The sequence below is a fragment of the Palaemon carinicauda genome, chromosome 29 (genome assembly GCF_036898095.1).
Source record: "Palaemon carinicauda isolate YSFRI2023 chromosome 29, ASM3689809v2, whole genome shotgun sequence".
NCBI lineage: Eukaryota > Metazoa > Arthropoda > Malacostraca > Decapoda > Palaemonidae > Palaemon > Palaemon carinicauda.
Genome location: NC_090753.1, coordinates 27,761,012 through 27,768,511, shown reverse-complemented (window position 1 = coordinate 27,768,511; position 7,500 = coordinate 27,761,012).

Genomic DNA, 7,500 nt, shown 5'->3' with positions numbered 1-7,500 from the left:
TCTGCTGGCCTCTACGATTAGCGGCCGGCAGCCGGGTATTAGTGTTTTCAGCTGTCGACCGGCAATGATTGCCAGCCGGCACACATTTGCGAATCAGTGCGCTGCCGCCTATTAGTTAAAGGTAGTAGATCTTTGAACTATACAGGTGTAGATGCCGGCCGGCACAGCAGCATGCGATGTACAGTAGTTACTATATTTGTAGTGTAGTACACACTACATTAGTAAAACTACAGTACAGAGTTTGTGATAACACTAAAGTTCTTCAACATACTTAATGTTATCTTGTACAGCCTTTTGTTGAGACCGTAAAATATAAAGTGAGTTCTTTGTGTATTCTTTCTATCCCGTATATCAAAACTTTATTTCAAGGTGTGAACTACACCTCAAATTTCCGTTTAGGAAATTACATAACGTATTCTAGAATAGAATTAACCTTAGTTTTAATATCTTGGGAGGTTACACGATTGACTGGACAGGAAATACAAGTATGTGTCTTTCCTTCTTTCTTTTATAGCTTTTCAATATAAGCTAAATGTTTCAATATAAGTGAAAAGCCTTCACTTGATACTCATGGATTTTTCTTCTCTTTACAGGAGGACCATCCGAAATGCGGGAGTGTGTTCTGTAATGTCCGCAGTAAGAACTTCTCTGGACATCAACTTTGCAGGAGGCACGCAGAATGCGCAGCCTCCAGAGTTGATCTCCGGTATTGGGACCCTCATGTTTGTAGAGTTAGTTTTAACCTGATTACCGAGGCTTTTGACGACCCTAAGTCGACGGAGTCAAGGAATGCTGCCAGGGAAATGTTACGATCCTGAGTGAGGGGTTTTCAGAAAAACACCTCAGGCCCCTACCTTCCAAATGAGAAGATATGGGCCTACCTTTTCCCTAAAGCATCGGCTGATGCAATCATCCCCCAGCCTCAGGTGGAGATACCAACTGCCCAGAATCCGGTAGATTCTGAAGTCTCGGCCGCCCTTCAAGACATCCAATTGGACAATAAGATGTCCGAGGTGTCGGACTCTACTGAGAAGGACCATCTAGGAGAAGGTCAGGAGGAGGAGCTGTTCCAGGCTCCTCAAGTAGAAAAGGAAGAAATCGACGAGGTGTCGGTTACATCGGTTCCAGACCCAGAACCTGTTCCCTCTACATCGTCTGCTATCCCAGATGAACTGGGATGGACTTTCTTCCATTGTTGAGATGATCCAACAAATTCGAAGGAAGAATGATGAGATGGAAGCTGCAATGAAACTGGAGATACGCAGACTTGCAGCATCACGTAGGCCCCAGAAGCGGCTCAGCGTAAAGGATCTTCCTTTGTGCTCGGATAACAATCCTTGGAGGTATGCCGAACACATGCCAACGACAACCGGAAAGATTGTGATTTCAGAAAAGTTGGGAGCAATTCCCCTGGAAGAGGTGGAATTTTGGCCCAACAAAGATTATTATCCGGACTGCTATATCCGTCTTAGGAAGGAGCCTGCCTCAAAGGAGGAGACGGAGCCGAAGGTGGTCATAGTTTTTTAACCATAAAAAAGCTCAGGCCTTACTAGCGAGCTCGATGAAAGAGAGGGGCTTCACTAACTCAAAGGAGCCCGCCTTGAGTCGGAAGCTTCCCTTCTTTGTGGCCTCTCCTACCAGAGCCTTTCCCTTCTTGGAAAAGGGATATAAGGCAGCCTTAAAGGCGGTGGAGGCAGGGAAACCATGCCCCACCTTGGAGGAGTGCAAGCCGTTATCTCTGACCTTGCCCTTGGACCAAGAAGACTGGAAGGACATACACTTTACCTTCTCAGTCGGGAAGCTGGAAGCTGATATTGCTGAACGTCAGTTCGGTGAGGAACTTCCAAAACTATTGCATGTTCTCTTACGTAGAGAGCAAGAGACAAAGGAAAGACTTGCGGCATCGATGTCATTGCAAACGACATTAGAAACGCTGGCAAGTGACCCCAAGAACCAGGACATGTTCATGGTAGTGGCCAAAACCCATCTGGCCACAGTTACGAAGGATCTCTATATCTTTATTAAAGCTAGGAGAGCTTGTAGAAAGTTCGTGTTCGCCTCGGCTGCGATGAGGCACGAACCGAGGAAACTGATCTCCTCTCGTATCTGGGGTAAAGACCTCTTTCCCAATGAAGTGGTTAAAGAGGTAGTAGACAAGGCCGCCACAGAGGATAGGAACCTTCTCAAAAAGTGGGGCTTAGATCTTAAGAGAAAATCTCCTCTGGATTAGAGTCCCCAACCCAAGAAGAAGCCAAAAAGGCCTAGGCCATCCTCTCGGCCAGCTAAACCCTACCGAAAGCAAAAACAACAATAACTTCCTGTGACCACGGTGCCTTAGATAGTGGCACAACCTCCAACCACGTACCAACTGGTACCTCAACCAGTTTTTAACCCAGCCTTCAAAAGGCAGACTTCTTCCTTTCGTTCGAAAGCTAGAGGAACAGCCAGAGGTTCTTCTAGACACCCTTCAAGAGGAAGGGGATACAGGAGAGGACGCGGTCAAGGAAGCAAAGCCTCAGGTCCACAACAGCAGAAGTGAGATACTTCCAGTAGACTACAGCTATGTAGGGATTGCTGGACCTTCGATCCCTTGGCCCACAGCCTAATTAAAAATGGACTATGTTGGAGCTGGATCAGTCCTCCACCTCAATTCCCTCAATTCTTCCAACACTCAACCCCCGTTTTGGAAGAATATGTCCGAGAACTCTTACACAAAAGAGTAATCCGGAAAGTTAAGTCCATAAAATTCCAAGGAAGGTTGTTTTGTGTTCCAAAGAGGGACTCAGAAAAACTCAGAGTCATTCTAGACTTGTTGCCACCCAAAAGGTTCATAGTGAACTACAAGTTCAAAATGCTCACGGTTCAACACATAAGGACCCTACTGCCAAGAAGGGCATATACTGTTTCTATAGACTTGTCTGACGCTTATTGGCACGTTCGAATTAATCGTCACCTCTCCTCCTACCTAGGATTCAAGTTACATAGAAAACTTTACGCCTTCAGAGCCATGCCTTTCGGACTTAACATAGTCCCAAGGATTTTCACGAAGCTCGCGAACGCAGCCGTCCATCAATTAGGCCTAAAGAGGGTCCAATTAGTAGCCTACTTGGACGACTGGCTGGTGTGGGCAGCATCCAGGACAGAATGAATGCAAGCTTCTAAGATAGTGATCCAGTTCCTGGAACATCTGGGATTCAAGATCAACATCAAAAAGTCTAAATTTTCTCTAGCTCAAAAATTTCAGTGGTTGGGAATCCACATCGACTTTCCATTCCCGGTAAGAAGAGGAAAGAAATAGCAGGATCTGTCAAGAGACTATTGAAATCCAAACGGATATCAAGACGCCTTCAGGAGAGAGTGCTGGGCTCTCTACAGTTTGCTTTGATAACAGATCCAGTGCTAAGAGCACAGCTAAATGATGCAACAGGAGTCTGGGGAAAATATGCATCAAACGCGCGAAGAGATCTAATAAGACCACTACCGACTCGACTGCGAACGCTTTTTAAGCTGTGGTCTAATGCAAAACAATTGAAGAAATCAATTCTCTTTCAGCCTCCTCCCCCATCAGAAACTATCCACACAGACGCTTCAAAGGAAGGCTGAGGAGGTCACTCTCATCAGACGAGAGTCCAAGGAGATTGGTCCAATCTTTTCAAGTCATTTCACATCAACATTTTAGAAGCCATGGCAGTTCTTCTGACACTAAAGAAAGTTTCTCCTCGCCACTCAACCCAAATAATACTGGTTCTAGACAGCGAGGTGATAGTGAGATGCCTGATTCGACAAGGGTTGAGGTCACCTCAAATCAACCAAGTGATGTTGGCCATATTCCGTTTGGCGGAAAGGAAGAAATGGCACCTGTCAGCAGTTCACATTCAAGGGTTCCGCAATGTGACAGCAGACGCTCTATACAGGTTTACACCTATAGAGTCAGAATGGTCCTTTGACGCAGGATCGTTCTCCTTCATCTCGAGTCAAGTCCCGGAGCTGTAGATAGACCTCTTTGCGACGAAAGACAACAAGAAAATAGATCGTAAAGTGTCCCCATACGAGGATCCGCTAGCGGAGGCAGTGGACGCTATGTCCCTGGACTAGAACAGATGGTCCAGTATTTATCTATTCCCTCTGCACAACCTCCTTTTGAAGGTCCTCGATAAGCTAAGATCCTTCAAAAGGAAAGCAGCATTATTGGCCCAAAAGTGGCCAAATAGCGTGTTGTTCCCTCTGGCATTGGAACTACGACTAAAATTCGTACTGCTACCGGATCCATCCCTGTCTCAGCGAGTACAGAAGTCGACTATCTTCGCTTCATCACAGAAAACAGGGAACCTACATATCATGATTTTTTCTCCTTAAGGATGAGAAAAAGATTCGGTGTTAAAAGTCAGTTTAGACTTTTGGAGGAAACCAGAAGACATTATGAGGCTTCAGGGAAGAAACAGATATTCTTTGTCAAGGCAAAGAAACCAAAAGAAATCTCGACAGATTCCTATATATCATTCTTCATTCACCTTCATGAGCAAGGTTTAGCAGCCAACACAATTCTGTTGTTTAAGTCTGCCTTGACAAGACAGATACCATACGCCTTACAGGTCGACCTTTCTAACGACGTTCTTAATGAATTACAAAGGCCCATGCCAGGCTTAGCCCTTTAGCGCCTCGAAAGACCTTTTGCATGGTCAGTAGATAAGATTCTTCATTGTTTATGAACAATGAGGAATGCGCTTAGAAGGTCTTGAATTTAAAGTCATATTTCTGCTTGTACTTGGTTTGGGGGCCAGAGTTAGTGAAATAGTGGCTTTCTCTAGAGAGGAAGGCCACATCCAATTCTTGGAGGGAGAACTGAATCTATTTCCAGACCCAACGTTTCTTACCAAGAATAAGATACCCACCAACAGCTTGGTTTCCTAGAGAATCTGCCCTCTGAAGGAAGATGCATCTCTATGTCCAGTGGAGTGCCTAAAGGTCTATCTTCATAGAACTTCAGACTTTATGGGAGGACAGCTGTTCAGAAGAGAAACCCTGGGTTCAAAGCTATTTATAATAAGGGCGAAAATCACCCGTGTTATTCGCAGAATGGATCCAGACAGTACACCCGTTAGTCATGATCCGAGGAAAGTTGCCTCTTCCATAAAATTTCTTTAATTATATGGACTTTGAACATCCTTGTTCGTACACCGGCTGGTAGTCATCTAAGGTGTTCTGTATGCACTATGCGACGCAAGTGGAGCAATTTAAGAGGTTTGTGGTAGCAGCAGGTAGAAAGCTTTAACCTTCTGTTTTAAATCTGCGAGGAACAGTGTAATTAATTTGGGAGGATTAATTAAGAGGGTGCGTGTGAGGTCACTGTATGTTACTACACTCGAGCCATGGGCCACGAAAGTGTCCTTACGAACTGTTCCATTGACGTCGGTGAACTATAGCATAATACGGACACATGTGCCAAGCGTTTCTTACGCTAGTGTAAATAAACAGTATACAGAATGTATCATTATTATTAATAATTCTATAGAAGTGGCAAATCTGTTTCCTGGTAGACGAAACAATATTTTCTGTTGACTGTTTTCTTTATGCTTTAATGCATATCATCCATCTTTTTATAAATTTTATAAAGTTTGATCTGATATGTACGTTTATTAAATTTTAATAAACTAGTTCATTGTGAACCCTGCGTTTTATTCGCCCACAATCATTTTATTAGAAATGTACTAAGCATTGAGATTAAAATATGGATATTTTTATCATGGTATATCTTTTAAGATTGTTCCCTGATTCAAGCAAAAGTCCACTCACTTTAACCCTTCCTTAGGAAGGGTGGACGTGGTTCCCTCTGTTGGTGGACCTTTATGCTTATGGAGGTGTAGACCCAAATGGTATTTTTCCTTTGTTTTTTATAAAGACAGCAGATTTCTTAGCTTCAAAGTTATCTGTTATTTTGCCCAAGTTAGCAAGAAGAGTAGCTTTTAGCACTAGTTGGAGAATTGGTAATGTTACTCCTTTTTGTAAATGTGTTTGTGGTAGCTCAAGTCCCACTGATTACCGCCCAATTTCCATAACTCCCATATTATCTAAAGTTTTTGAACGTCTTCTGGCAAAACGTCTTAATAGGTTTGCTGAAGGTAATCATCTACTCCCTAGTTTGCAATTTGGTTTTCGTAAAGGCCTTGGAGCATGTGATGCCCTTCTTACAATCTCCAATGCTGTACAGAAATCCCTTGATTGTGGTCGAGAAGTTCGTATGATTGGCCTTGATTTTAGTGCTGACTTTGACCGTTTTAATCATGAGGCCCTTGTTTTCAAACTGAAACAGTTGGGAGTGGGTGGGTCGTTTCTTAGCATTATTATTGATTTTTTAAGTAATAGATCTCAAAGAGTTGTTGTTGATGGGCACCATAGTGATTATAGGAATGTGGCATCCGGTGTTCCACTAGGTAGTGTTCTGGCCCATTACTTTTCAAACTATATACACATGACATGTGGTTTGGCCTAGAAAACAAGCTTGTTACATATGCAGATGATGCTACTCTCTTTGCATCAATTCCATCCCCTGAATGTAGATCTAGGGTTGGTGAATCCCTCAATAGAGATTTAGCTAGAATTAGTGCATGGTGCAAATTATGGGGTATGAAGTTGAATCCTAACAAAACTCAAAGTATGATTGTAAGTAGGTCAAGGACGGTGGCTCCTCAACATCCGGATCTCAGTATTGATAATGTTTCTTTAAATATGTATGACTCTTTCAAAATTTTAGGTGTGATTCTCGACAGTAAATTTACTTTTGAGAAACATATAAGGTCTGTGTCTTCTTCAATTGCACAAAAAATAGGCTTATTGAGAAAGTCTTTCAAGATTTTCGTTGACCACTATATTCTGAAGAAGTGTTTTAATTCTTTCATTCTACCTTGTTTTAAGTATTGTTCTCCTGTCTGGTCTTCAGCTGCTGATTCTCATAATAATTTGTTGGACAGAAACTTATGGTCTATTAAATTTCCTATTTCTGATCTAGATCTGGTACCGTCATTCAATTACTTCATTATGCATGTTGCATAAGATTTTTCATAACTCTGACCATTCTTTACATTCAGATCTCCCTGGACAATTCTATCCTGTTCGTAATACTAGGCAGGCAGTTAATTCTAATAGCCAAGCCTTCTCCATCACGAGGCTCAATACTACGCAGTACTCTAGAAGTTTTATTCCAGCTGTTACCAAGTTGTGGAATGATCTTCCTAATCAGGTGGTTGAATCAGTAGAACTTCAAAAATTCAAAGTTGGAGCAAATGCTTTTTTGTTGACCAGGCGGACATGAGTCTTTTTATAGTTTATTTATGACATATTTGTTTTTGATGTTGTTAATAGTTTATGTATGACATGTCTGTTTTGACGTTGTTACTTATTTTAGAATGATTTATTGTTAATTGGTTCTCTTCATTTATTTATTTCCTTATTTCCTTTCCTCACTGGGCTATTTTTCCCTGTTGGAGCCCCTGGGCTTATAGC